The following is a 13,839-nucleotide window of genomic DNA, read 5'->3' on the forward strand; positions in this document are numbered from 1 at the left end:
AGAGTAGTTACTGAGTGGGAAAATGTGTGCAATGTATAAGTACATTAAAACAGAGAAAATGTAAAAATTGTAAAATATTGTTTGCATTCATGAATTCATTGAACAAAGCCTATATATTCAACAAAATATATGTGTGTTGGGCATTGGGGATACAACAGAGAGCAGAAAAGCCATCCCAGGGCTTGTTCCATGGCACTCACAGTACATTGGATTCATGGATTTCCTGCTCATCTCTTTCCTTCAACATCACTTTATTTAATTATTTCAATAAACAGTTATTGAGTACTGATTGTGTGCTCCGTACTCTGAAAAGTTTCATGGGGGATCCAAAGGGCAAATTTTATATAGCTTGTGACCTTAAAGTGATTATAATTTGGGTGGAGGGATAAGATTCATGAACACATAATAAAAAATCAGAGAACAGTGGGCTATAGGACACACAGCCACACTGCCATAAGGTTTCAAATCTGAGACATCACACTGGGTGGGCTTGGGGGATGGTTACTGCACAGGTCAGTAGCAGCAAAGGGAAACAGTTTCCCACAGCTGAATCTTGGCCCAAGTTTCTTTGTGTAGCCAAAACATCACTGATTCCTCCAAACAGATCATATTGTTTGAGCAACCTTTCTGTGACTGCTCCCCTCCTGACTGATGCTAGTATTTCATTTCGATGCGATCTGTGCACTTTCTGAGTTTGAATTTGCTGAATTGAAGTCCTGTTTCCCTGAGACATTCTTTATTCACTTTCAAAGGAGTAAGGATAAGCACTTAAAATTTTTTTTTTAATATGTTGGTAACACTGCTGAGCATATTAAACCTGCCTGGTAAACTGGCCTAAAGATTGCCCTGGAATTCTTTTTCCAGTGCCTAATCCCTAGTGGCTGCTAAAGACATTCCCAAAAGCAGTTATGACAGCCTGGAGAAGTTCCACTGTGGGGAATGATGTGTTTCCACAGTGGCCTATGAAAGGGAAGTCTTTCATTCAAGAATGCAGAGAATGGTACATGTAGGAGCTAGTATGGGCACCCTGCTGATCATGCCATTAAATAAGCTTGCTATAGACTTTCAGGAATAGAACATTACTGCTTGGCACAGCTATCATCACACATTGGAAAGAAAAAGATGAAATATTCCATTATATAGTTTGTGTCTTTTTCTATTTAAAGCATTAACCAACACCCACTCCCACCTCTGTTAAGCACTTCATGAACTAAGAACTAGTTATTACCAGAAAAACACACAGTTCCTATTGGATCTCTGGGCACTTCTGTATACCTCCACAACTTAAAGTTCCATAAAGACCACAATTTTTTGAACATTGTTCAGTGACTGTGTGGAAATTGTTTGTAATAAGTCTCACTCAGCAACTAAGGTGAGTTGTTCTGTGTTCTGTTTTGTCATAGTCTATGGAATATGACTTAATAAAATTCACATGCCTGAGACCTGTTGTTGCCAGTGAAACTATTTCATCCAACAATGAAATATTTGGATTGGCTGATGTGGACTACCAGCTGGCTAAACATGGTGAGTTTGGGTGTGTTGAAATGGCGTCATAGTAGAGGTTGGCCTACGGTTCACGGGGATACCAACCACTGTAACAGGACTGTGTCCAGCAAATAAGGGGAATTATTGTAAGAGTGAAGGCAAAACCTCAGACCAACAATATTTGTAAAGTGCTTTACAATTGCTTATGTTTTCTAAGGAGTTATTTTGCTCCCTTTCAAAAATTTACTTGTATATCCAACATCATGATACCCTGTTAGGAAAGTAAAATAGTCCTCTAAGGAAACAATGATGGCTTGTTAAGGGCCCCTGACCAGATTTCCCGAGAGAACATCTTACTATTATTGTTTGAGTCATATTCACCCAGGACTCAGAAAATGTCATCTCAGCAGCAGTCTATTCTTTCATATGTGAGCTGCCTCCCATGACAAGTCTTTAGGGTTCCAAAAAAAAAAATGTACATTGAAAACTCTCATTGTTTGTTTTTCCAAAAATTCCCTATAAAATGTCAGTATCTTTGAAAGGGTTCTCCTTAAATTGAACTCCTGAGGTTGAAGATTTACCAGGTTGGTTTAGGAGTTTGAAAAGCTGGAGTGTTTCCATAAAATGAGGATTTACAGCTCATAAATATAATGACAAAAGTGTGAAGATACATTTTTGTTCTTGAAAAACGTTTGGAACAAAGGGACTTTTCATAAAAATCTCAGTGTTGCTATTTCCTTCAGACAGAAGTCTATTCTGACTATGTGAAGTGGCTTTATAATTACTGCCATTTGTTTGAGATGGTTTCCTTCACTGCTTCATGGGGAGTCACTTCCTCTTGAAGGTATGCAGATGGAGGAGGGAGTCAAACACTGGAACATTGAGCCAATGCTAAAAGTAGAGAAATGGAAGGAAAATGTATTATAAAGTAGGGCATGTTCCTTTTGTTTGTCTCATCCATGCTTTGGTTCAGCTTCCAGATCATAATAATCTGGTTTTGACATTGGTTCTCAAGTTAGCTACATTTTTTAATTGGGTATGGTAGTAAATGATCTGGTTATTAATTGACATTAAATTATCTACTCTGCCTGTTAGGGAAAAGAAAAATGTGCCATACTTTTGCCTAATAGAACTTTAAGGGGAACAATAAAGAAATTGTGTCACTTAGGGACCTTTTCAATAGATGATAGAAGTGGTGTGAGACTAACAGTTGCATAACTCTGCAGAAAAAAAGGCCTGGGTTGAATAATAGCAATGGATTCATGAGTCTGGGGAAAATCTCTGGACTTTCTTTCAATTTGGTTGTAAATTGAATTGACATGATTTCCAAACTTAGGATGAATGTTGGAGCTTACCTTGAGGTTAAAGAAAGGACAGCCTTCCTTTCTTTATCCCAACTTGCTTACTTTATCCCAGTTCTTAGAAAGGCAGAATCATGACTCCATTCTACTCTGACTAAACATTCTGCTATAGAAACTTCTAGTAACCCAGAAAGAGGGAGGACGTATCCCCCCCCCACCTCCTTGATGGTGATATTTGGTTATGATTGGAAACAACTTGGTATTGTGGAAAAACACTAAACTGTGAGTCAGAGGAATTATGGTCTAGTCCAGGATTCACTACTGACAATTATTAATTGTCTATTTGGGAACACTTTTAAGGTAATACTTATACCAGAATGATGGTTGTAAACCAAGACTGTCTTTAGAAAACTGTAATGTATGTTTAACCTACTATTTACTGTGAATTTGGACAATATAACCCACCTCTAAAGTTCTAGTTCCTCAATAAAGTGGAAATAACAATAACTTCTTTATTTTATAGAATTTTTGTAAGGATCTAATGAAACAATATATACCTAAGTACTTTGTGAACTGTAAACTATGAAACCATATAGAATATAAGTGAAATCATGATAATGAATTATATCAGATGTATTATTTCCAATGTCAGGAAAAAAACTCTCAGAGAAACATCTGTGGGTCTTCTTACATAAAAGCAAAGATTTGGGAATAGCAATTGTGGAAAAATCAACGCTTGATGATAAGGAACATTCAAAGAACCAAAATTGGATGGGCTAATTTTGATAGCCTCTTCCTTTAAATCAGTGTCATTTTAAGAAGTTGAACCTAATGTAAAAAAGTATTGGGGAATGTTGAAGATCCTGAAGATATAATTAGGCAAGCCTGTATCTGAGTATATTAAAGATTTGACTTGAAATATAAAGATTGGACATTTCAGGAAATTAACTTTACTGTTAAATTGTTGTAGCCATGGAGATTAAAACTCAAGGACTCTTCATCCTTCTCATATCATAATTTGGTAATGTTTTTGCCTAGCTTTGTTGATCAGCCTCAGGCCTTCTACCTGATAGCATTGTTTCAGGATTAGAAAGAATCAAGATGCCTTTTGTAGAACTCTCGCCACCATGCTGACTACTGTGTTCATGGTCCATGTAGTTCATGCTCCCTTAGCCATCTGCTCAGTCTACTGACCACAGTTCTCTATCAAGCAACTGGGGACCAGTTATTAATAATAACCTTCTGTTGGCCTACATGACCATGACCAAGAACTTCAATTGGCAGTTTGAGGTCACACAGACATTTGATTTTGCTACATTTTGTGTAAGAAATTCAACTCATAGGCACTACTATGTAATTGCTATATACATGTTAATTGAATATTACCAACAGAAGATCCATGGCAGGTTTACAGGAATAAGGAGGACTTGACTGAGTCAGCATCCTTTTAAATCATCCAGTAGATATTTCGGCACATCTTTTAAGTAGGGTTATTTAGTCAATTAACAAAAGTTTATTTTTTTTTCTCCATAGAGTAGAGCTGGGTGCTGGGAGGATGCTGCCCACTTAGCATCTAGATTTTCTGGTACATCTGGTATAGGTGGATTCTAGTTTTAGTTTTTTTACAGTGAGACACATTTGAAAGTGGAGATACTTTCCTCAATTATCCTCCATATATACTGGCTGAATCCAAATGTCTCCAGGTTCCCACAGGAGGGAAAACCTACTGGGAGAAATGGGCCTGAGTCCCTGAATAACCATGTGGCAGGTTACTGGGCAAGGAAATTAGTGTGAGTGAGAAATATAGCTCCATTGTGTTAAAATCTGAGAGAATATCTGTTAGACAAGCTAGTGTGATTTTAAGGAATATGGCTAAGCCCTGGGATCATAATTGTAATTTGCTATTTTTCACACATATTTGTGTTAACCTACCAGAATGCATAAAGATAGATAAAGAAGTAAAACTTTGGATAATATAAATAAGAATATAAAGCCAAGATCAATGGCAACATACAATTTAGATCAGAAATGTTCAGGCTCTCTATATGCACTTATAAAATTGAGCCACATTATAATTGGCTCTTGATTTTCTGGAAACCAAAGCAATATTAAAATAAATTTTTCAAGTTCTATGATTCATAGTGTCTATAAGAATTTCTGAAGTAGGGCCTCTCCTGGTGGCACAGCGGTTGAGCGCTGGGCTGCAAAGCTGCCCGCAGCCTCTGCAAACCTATTTCGATCCCCGGCCACCGGTGAGGGCCCCACATGGCACGCAGACTTCTCCTGCTGCACCCGCTGCTCCCCTCAGCAGTGTATTTCATCAGTCTGCCTGTTCTGTTCCCCACTCTGGCTCTGGTGAATTCTCTCACCCTCCCATGCTTCTGACAGTACCCAGTGCTTGTATAAATAAATCATTAAAAAACAAAAAAAAGGAATTTCTGAAGTAAAGCAAAGCATCTCCTGATATTTTATTTTTCCAATAAATAGAAAACATTTATCTTATGGAATCTCATGTAGATAATACTGAGTAATAGTGACAGTATCATCAACCAAAGCTCTTAGCAAATATGTGACATTCTAGAGATGTTTCTTATAAATTATTGGCATCCAGCAAAGGGCAATTCATCAATGTGATTCTGATAAAGGTTGCTAGTTACAGAGATAACCAAAATATGTACCTGGAACTAGAATGGGAAAGAATAACATGTTATACAGTAATTGGCAGTATGGAGTGATGCATACAGGGAGAATATTATTAATGACTGTCCTGGTGAGTTCTGTAAACTTTCTTTCTTAAGTGGTTCAGAGAGTAACAGTCTTATTTTTCTTCATTTTATTTATTTTAATAGCATATTTTCCAAGATAAGAATAATGGGGCAATTTCAGAAGGACAAAGGAACCAGTCTGTAAAGGCTCCCAATTAGCAGATCAGGGGTAATTTGAGCTTCAAAATAAATAACAACATAATGGATTATAACAAAACAGACAATTTGAGAATCAACCAATTCATACTATTATAAATAAGTCAGTGAAAAAACAAATCAATGGGAACAAGAGAAAGCTCTTCCTTAGTAAATTGGTCATTCATGTGTAGAAGGAATAAAGGTATTAGAAAATCCTCAATGTACAGTAAGTTTTACAGCAGACAGGATACTTAGAGAATCTCAAAGTGTCTCACCCCTCCTAATCTTAATTATAAAAGGAGAAATGGTAAACTTATGAAGGAGAAAATGAGAAGATAGCACCTTAACCAAGTGTTCAAAGCTAACATTCACAACATTGGGACAAACAGACATCAAGAGTCCACCAACAGGGCCTCCCCACATGGCGCAGCGGTTGAGCGCTGGGTTGTGAAGCTGCCCACAGCCTCTGCAGCACCGGTTCGTTTCCCCCCGGGCCAGCTGGCGAGGGTCCCACATGACGCGCAGACCTCTCCTGCCGCTCGTGGCTCCCCTCAGCAGTGTTTCATCAGTCTGCCAGTTCTGCTCTCTGCTCTGGCTCTGGTGAATTCTCTCACCCTCCTGCGCTTCTGACTGTACCCAGTGCTTGTATAAATAAATAAATAAATCGTTAAAAAAAAAGGAAAAAGAAAATAAACTTGCACTTAAAAAAAAAAAGAAGAGTCCACCAACATTCAACATTGTCATTTGACAAAGAAGTGTCAGATACAGCACCACCCCAGCGGTCTTCCTAGCAAAAATGTATGACCTGCATCTAATAACTAAGAAGTATCAGATAAACTCCAATTAAAGAACAGTCAACCCTCTCCTCCACCCTCCCCAAACTGGCATATCAAGTACATCAAAATAGAAAGTAAGACTGAGGAACTGGAACTCCAGATTACCAGAGACATAGGAGAAATGACAGCGAAACAGAAGTTTTGATCTTGGATAGGATCTTGTGTCTGGAAAAAAGTTTGCTATAGAAGACATTGTGGGCAAAATGATAGCTATAACATATTGTAGTTATAAACTATTGACACAGGAACAATTTGAATATAGATTATGGGTTAGATTATAGTATCATATCAACGTTACGTATTTTGGTTTCGATAACTTTGCTGTGGCTTTTGAGAATCGCTTTGCTTTTAGAAATACACAAATTAGAGGTTAAGGGACATGATGTTCCAACTTCTTCCCAAATGGCAGAGAAACAGTGTCAACAGACACAGAAAGAATTATAAAAAAATATGAACAATTAGTGAATCTGAATAAAGGTATATAGGACCTCATTGTAATAGTCTTAGAACGTTCTTGTTAGTTTTAAGTGATTTTTCAAACATAAGAAAAATAACTTGGTTTAGAAGGGTCTGGGTTTCTTTAGAGATTCCCTTTTCGTTCTCCTTATATTTTGACATCCTTCGACGGAAAATCTACCAGGTGCTATGAATGCACCTAAGCTTGGTCAGCTCTACAGAAACACAGCTCAATATATTGTTTCCAATGTCAGGAAGTTCACTACCTAATAAATAAAAAACTGGGATAAGTGATGTAGCAGAGTTGGTTCCGGATAACATGTGAGACATGAGAGAGGCACCAAGGAATATTTAAAAGGCAGGAAGACATCTGAGAGGAGATGACCTTTGTGCTGAACTTGGAAAGTTGAGTGGGAGTTAACCTGGCATAGGAGGCTTGCAGGCAGAAGGTGTATAGACACTAAGGAATGAGGGCATCTAAGGACAATTTGTGATCAAGGAAGGCCAAGGGTTTGTTATGGATTGTCAGCTGGGGGTGAGTGGGAGGAAATTAAATAATAATGTAATATAAATATAAGATAATAAATAATATATTAAAATATAAATGTATTATAAATATGAAAATCCTCAATGCTGTGGAAAAATATTTTCACAGCATCTTGAATATGACATTTTTGGAATTTATTTAATGGAGATTTTCCATACAGAAGAATCTGTAGCTCAGGAGGGTGGTGTTGGTTTAAAATAGACATTTTCGGAGACATCAAAGTATAGTGATTGTTGAAGTCTTAGGGGTTGCGAGGCTCACCAAAGCAGAGGGAAGTGGATCAAGAAAAGGACAGAGAGACATATCACTAAGAAAGTCAGCATTTATAGCACACCCAGAGAAAAAAGATGCAAACTCAAAAAGTGTTAACAAGTTAGAGGAAAAGCAGGAGAGAATGAGATAGCAAAAACCAAAAAAAGGGGGCATGTGAGTAACAGCAAAAAGCTTAATATTAAAGCTGTCATCCAAATGGAAATCCCATATGAAATATCTAAACTAAATATTGACTCGCTCAGTCATTGGCACATTCCTTGCAACAAACTTTGAGCAAAATGGATAAATAGTTCATCTCTCTTATTTCTCTGCTTACACATCTTCATCAGGAAAAGTAAGGAAGTGTACTTGCTAATATCTGTGGTCTTTAACCTCGTCTGATATTATAGATGCTCAGCATTCAGAACTCAGCTTTTTCTATATTAATGGAAAATAAACGAAATGTGTTAAACTATAACGTGGCAAGAACTGCAGCTGAATTTGACTTATTTTCAAAGAGGGTAGAGGCAAGACTTTAAAACATTTTTCAAATAATTCTAACAGTCTGCAGTCATGTGAACCTTCAAGAGTTTAAAGCAACAGAAATGGGACTGCTATTTGTTAGGCCTGTTAAGCCACATGGCTTCATTTACATCATTACATGGGGCTGTGCTGTGGGGCTGAGGTTAAAAGTTTAGTCTTCAGACAAAACAGGTGATTCAGATGTTGTCACAGATGAAGGGTCCAGCCAGATACTCTCACACAGACTGCTTCTGGTTTTTACAAGAAAGCTAGTTGTCCGTCTACTTGAAAGTGTTTGTACACACATGTCATTTGTGTGCTTTTCCTGAATTGGTTTCATTCTGCAAAGTATAAGTGAATATGGACTTTGTGCAAACACAATGCAGAACATTGATGAGAAGTCGAAAGATGAAAACAGCACAGCCAAAACTACAAGTGACTTGCTGTCTAATAAGCACAGACAGATACATAAGTGGCGTGCTTGGTTTAGTAAAATGGAATCGATCCTATAGTAGGGGGAGGGAAAAAGTCTTAGCTCACCATATCCTGTTACAGACAAGTGGTGCACTGAATCTCTAGCTTTGGGTTGTAATGATAGAGAGACTTTGAAAGCAAACCGTAGTATCGAATTGAGCTCGGCTTTCAGGTTAAACAGTAGTAAGGGGCCTCCATGGTGGCACAAGGGGTTAAGTCTCAGCACAGTGAAGCTATCCACAGCCACTTCAGCATGAGTTTGACCCCAGGCCAGGGAGCTGGCCCATATGGTGCAGCAGACCTCTCCTGTCTTGCCCGCTGCTCCCCTCAGCAGTGCATTTCAGTCAATCCACCTGTTCTGCTCTCTACTCTGTTCTGGTAAATCCTCTTACCCCCCACACCTCTGGCCTGAACCCCAGTTTTGTTTGAATAAATAAGAATAAATCAAAAGAAAAAAGAAAGACAGTAATAAGAAGTAAATCAAATTAACATGAAGACTGATGTTGAAGGCAGAACAAAATTCTTTTTCTCCATGATTCTCTCCCCAAGGGAAACAGGAAGGAGTTACTAGAAGGATAAGTTTGTTGGGTTGTAAGCTGAGCTCTAATTAACTTATAAGATTCTTTAGCTCCCCTCTGTTTATGTTGTTTATATGAGAAAGCAGATTCTGGAAAAGTAAGGCATTATATATTAACAGCCATTTAAATAGCACTTACTCTGTACCAGCCACTGTTCTAAGTGATTTACAAATATTAGCTCAGTATTCTTTATAAACATGTGAAGTCTCATTATTTCCATTTGTAGATTAGAAATTGAGGCACAGAGAGGTTAAATCATTTGTCACAGTCTCAGTTACTTTATTTCATTTTGTTGAAAGTTCTCAGAGGTAAAAATGGCTTAAAACATTGTTAAGAAGGACAGGAATTCCTGACAAGAGGAATTCAATCAGTCTCTGGGCAGAACTTCGGTGTCTTCTTCAGTGCCTCTGTTGTTCATTCCTTACAACCTCCCTCCCATCTTTATACGTGAGCAGGTGGGGTTCCCTGGGCCCCCACGCCTCCAGGGTCCTAGGCTTTGAAATGCCTTCACCAACATTTTGCATAAGTCCGCCTCTGGTTTTTGGCACTGGCTGGGTAGAGTAGTGCCATTCGCAAGGGTAGCCCAGGCCTGCTACAGATCATGTGTGCTCCCCATTTTTTTCTTCAGGACTCTTTCCATTGTTCATTGATAAAGTACAGACCAGGTCCCACTCCCACATCCTCTCCAATCTAACTACAAATGACCTTTCCAGCTTCATCTCTTGCTTACCACCATGAAATCTACAACAGAACTGAACTTCTGCCTATTCTTCAACATGTCTATCCTTTTCTCATCTCCCCACATTTGCTTTTAATATTCCTGCCCCACTTCCGTCTCTCCCATTTCTCTCCATTAAAATACCCAGTCTTGAAGGCCTCAAATTACCCTTCCCCCAAGCCTTAAGTCAGATGTTATATCTCCGTCTTTTCATTTCCTACACTTTTTTCAAGTTGTACCTCTTTTGTAGGCGTCGTTTCTCCCCCTCTTTAAAAGCTGACTTAAATGGCATGAAGACTAAAAGACTTGGCCAGGGTTGGGCCTCAAATTAGTTAAATACTTGCTCATATTGGCAGAAACATATTTTTCCTGCTGCCAACCATTGACACTTAGGTGATTAGTTTTATTAAAAAGAATCACAGACATTAAAGTGAATATAAAGCCAGGCTCTTAGTGCAAGCTGATAACAAGAATAAGCTTGCAGTTGTCAAGATGAAAAGCTCAAATGCTATTTGAAGTAAAAACTAAGAACAAAAACGTCCTGGTTTAAACCAAGATGGTCTAGAAATCTTACTAAATGCCATATATCCACAAAGACTTTTTTTTCTTTTGGAAAAGAATAAAGTCAGAGGGAAGCAGATTTCTATTTATTGCCTTTGTTGTCTTAAAAAAGCAGATTCTGCCAAAACTATAGCAGTCATGCAGATCTTGGCATCTGTGATCTCTAACAGGTTTCAGATTTCCAAAAATGACTTGAAAATCACATGTCAGCAAACTAAAGGAGTAAGGGGAAATGCTGATAGGGAACAAGTGAGCTTTTTGTGCTTTTGAAATTGTAAGGGAAAAATATGCAAAATGCTAATCAGAGAGCTTTCAATCTTTCATATTCTCTTTATGACAATGATTAAGCTCATAATGTCTTTCAAAGACTTGGGCAAAGAAATGAGCTGGAAAATCAGTGCAGCAAATGGCAAACATGCCATGGGTGTGGATTAGACTGAGAATCAGCGTCAGCGAGAACATGGTATTTGGGTAACACTGTCCTTGGATTGGTAAACTTAGATCTGTTATATTTTTAGTCTACAACACATTGAAACACAGATGTAGATGTGAAGGCACAGATATGATTAAAACAGTTTGGTGATGAAAGTTCAGACACCACTGATTTAATCTTGTTCTAGCCCACACCGATCACAGAGAAAGAAAAGAAAGCACCAGATTAGTAACATGATCTACTCAAGTTAGCAGAACAGCTGGTGACAGGACCACAACTGGAATCCAGGTCTCTTGATCCCAGTGTTCTGTCTGCTACTTCACATTGTCTCTCCTTTGTAATTTTAATTCTCCATTCAACTTAAGATATACTGGTGGGGACTAAAAGCTGTTTATCTTACTGTAGAGGAGGAATAATTAGAAAACAGGATAAAATTGTAATTATCTTTCTGCTGTGAAGGAATCCAGCTTGTTCTCTTTAGGATGTCTATGCCGACGATGAAGCAGGTAGTGTGGGTTGTGCATGCAGGGCTTGTGTGCCATTTAGTTCCATCATTAGCCCAACTGCACGGCTAGCTCTGACAGCAGAAATATAAATAGAAGGATATTCCTATGTCTTGCAGACTTCAGAATGTTTTTCCGTGCATGATAGCACAAAGAATTGAGTAAACAAATTAGTACAAAAATTTCCCAATTTTTATAGATGATAATTTGCATATAAAAGGATATTTGCTTTGTTTCCTTCTTGTGTGTAAGTCAGGACCTGGTATTGCCTCAAATTGGTAATGACAAGGGATGCCTAGAAACAAAATATCACTATCTGGCTAAATTTCTTTGGGACACAGAATGAGGGGGTGTGGAAATGTAACAGGGTGGTCCCCAGGAAAGGGGGAGGTTCAGAAAGAGCAGGAAAAGATTGATCTGATGACAATCAACCAAGAAATCAGAGTTTTCCAGGTAAGTATGTGCATAGGGCCCTGCATTTTTTTAAGCAGGTCATTTGACATTGTATTTATTTGTTTGAAATGGCTTTGGAATGGGTGTGTACCAGAAAAGGTTTTAGACCTATGCAAGTTTACCAATGGCGAGAATTAGACTTTAAAAAAAAAAAAAAAAATGAAAAGCAAGGGAGTGTTTATGCAGTTGAGTACAAGCTACAGATTTTTCAAAAACTATCCCCTAAGACACTTTTGTTTCTAACTCTAAAACAGAAATTTGAGGGAAGATAAAATGCAGGGAACACAAATCTGTTTCTTTCCTGTTAACATGGCCCCGAGTCCAGCACAGGGTCCCTATCTCAGCAAGCTCACATTCAGAAGGGCTGCAAAAGATGGGGCTCTTTGTTATGTGAACAGCCCAGACTGTCCCACAGAACTCACATTAGTGACAGCTCTAAGAATATTTCAGAAGTCCCTCCGAAAGCCCTCATTTTTGAACTCAGAAATGTTTTTTTATTTACTTGCATCTGTTCTCCTGAAATGGTAGCCAATGGCAAAAACCATGGTCAAGGATATCCATGTCACACTGACTTCAAGCAGGCCTTGGGCCAAAAGGGTGTGGTTCATTCGCATTTCTTCTGAGAACTAGGTTAGAAATGTGACCTAATGCTAGAAAAGACCCACATAGGAGGGAGCTGTGAAAATCCCGTGCTGGTGACAATGGCAACCTGCCATCCTGACAAAATTGCACAATCAACTTCCACAGCAAGTTTGCTAGTAAATTTTCAGAACCAGTAAGCTACACTAGAGGGCAGACTAACCTAGACCTTCTTTTTCCCCTTCCAGTGAGCATTTACTCCATTGTCTCACATGAAGCACTATAGAAATGGAGTCCTACCTGTGAACAAAATTGTGACACTGTTACATTAGCACTGATGGTGATTGTGCCTCTCACAGACTTTCCTTAACTTTGTATTCAGGGCATTTAATGTCTTAAATGGTTATTTTAGATACGTCTTAAGGACAATAAAAACAACGACAACAACAACAACAAAAGTAATATAATGTAATGATCATTACCAATATTTTGATGGAAAACAAGCATCATTATGAGAATGTGGTAAATAACCAGGCATGTGCAGGCACCTTCTCCAATGGACCAGAAAGTACATGAGACATTATAGTGAGACTTGTTGGATCTATCACGCCAGCTTATGCCTAATATGGTGTTTTGTAATTTCTCCTTTTTAAAGCTATGAAATCTCATTTTCTTTTCTTTTGTGACACTGACAGGGTTTTGGGAGCAAGCCTGGATCCAAGGACCATAGGCAGGTCCTTTCTCTGTTCTTGTCTTTGGTGAGGAAAGAATTCAACGTTGAGAACAAAGTTACAGAAAAGCAAGAGATTAATTAGTAGATAAGAGGAAGGACAGGAAAGTAGGTGCTTATATGGCTAGAGTGGGTGGGGAGTAGGGTTTGGTTGTTAGGTGTCTCTCTGTTGTGTTTCCTGCTCATTGGCGGGGTCCATGGGGTCTCCTAGGCTACCCAGAGTTCCACTGAGTTTGTGGGGTTTTCTACGCTACCCAGATCCACTGAGTTTGCACACATTACATGGCTTACCTGGCAGACCATCCCAAAACTACCTTTGGCCAAGTGCTTTAGCATTGTGTTACTGCGTTGTTTTGGATAGTTGGGGCAAGGGTTCCTGGCCCATGATTGGGTTCCTGGCCCATGATTGTTTGCCAACCAGATTGATAAATGGACTTGGGTTCTTGGGGCACCCTGTTCCTAACTGACTGCCTACACCCTTTTCCTAACTTCCTCCTTCAACAATGTA

The 13,839-nt window shown here is 38.7% G+C and overlaps 1 long non-coding RNA gene across 2 annotated transcripts in view; it reads left to right on the forward strand.

Annotated features, from left to right (window-relative positions):
- The first annotated feature begins 1,412 nt into the window (after positions 1-1,412).
- The window catches only part of LOC119261126 (uncharacterized), a 224,117-nt gene continuing 211,690 nt past the window's right edge, over positions 1,413-13,839 (forward strand). For both annotated transcript variants that reach the window (XR_008549228.1, XR_008549227.1), the window contains exon 1: positions 1,413-1,524. This is a non-coding gene — a long non-coding RNA (uncharacterized LOC119261126). The remainder of the gene's footprint in view (positions 1,525-13,839) is intronic.

The sequence above is a fragment of the Talpa occidentalis genome, unplaced genomic scaffold, assembly GCF_014898055.3.
Source record: "Talpa occidentalis isolate TD23 unplaced genomic scaffold, MPIMG_talOcc4v2.1 talOcc4.6, whole genome shotgun sequence".
Taxonomy (NCBI): domain Eukaryota; kingdom Metazoa; phylum Chordata; class Mammalia; order Eulipotyphla; family Talpidae; genus Talpa; species Talpa occidentalis.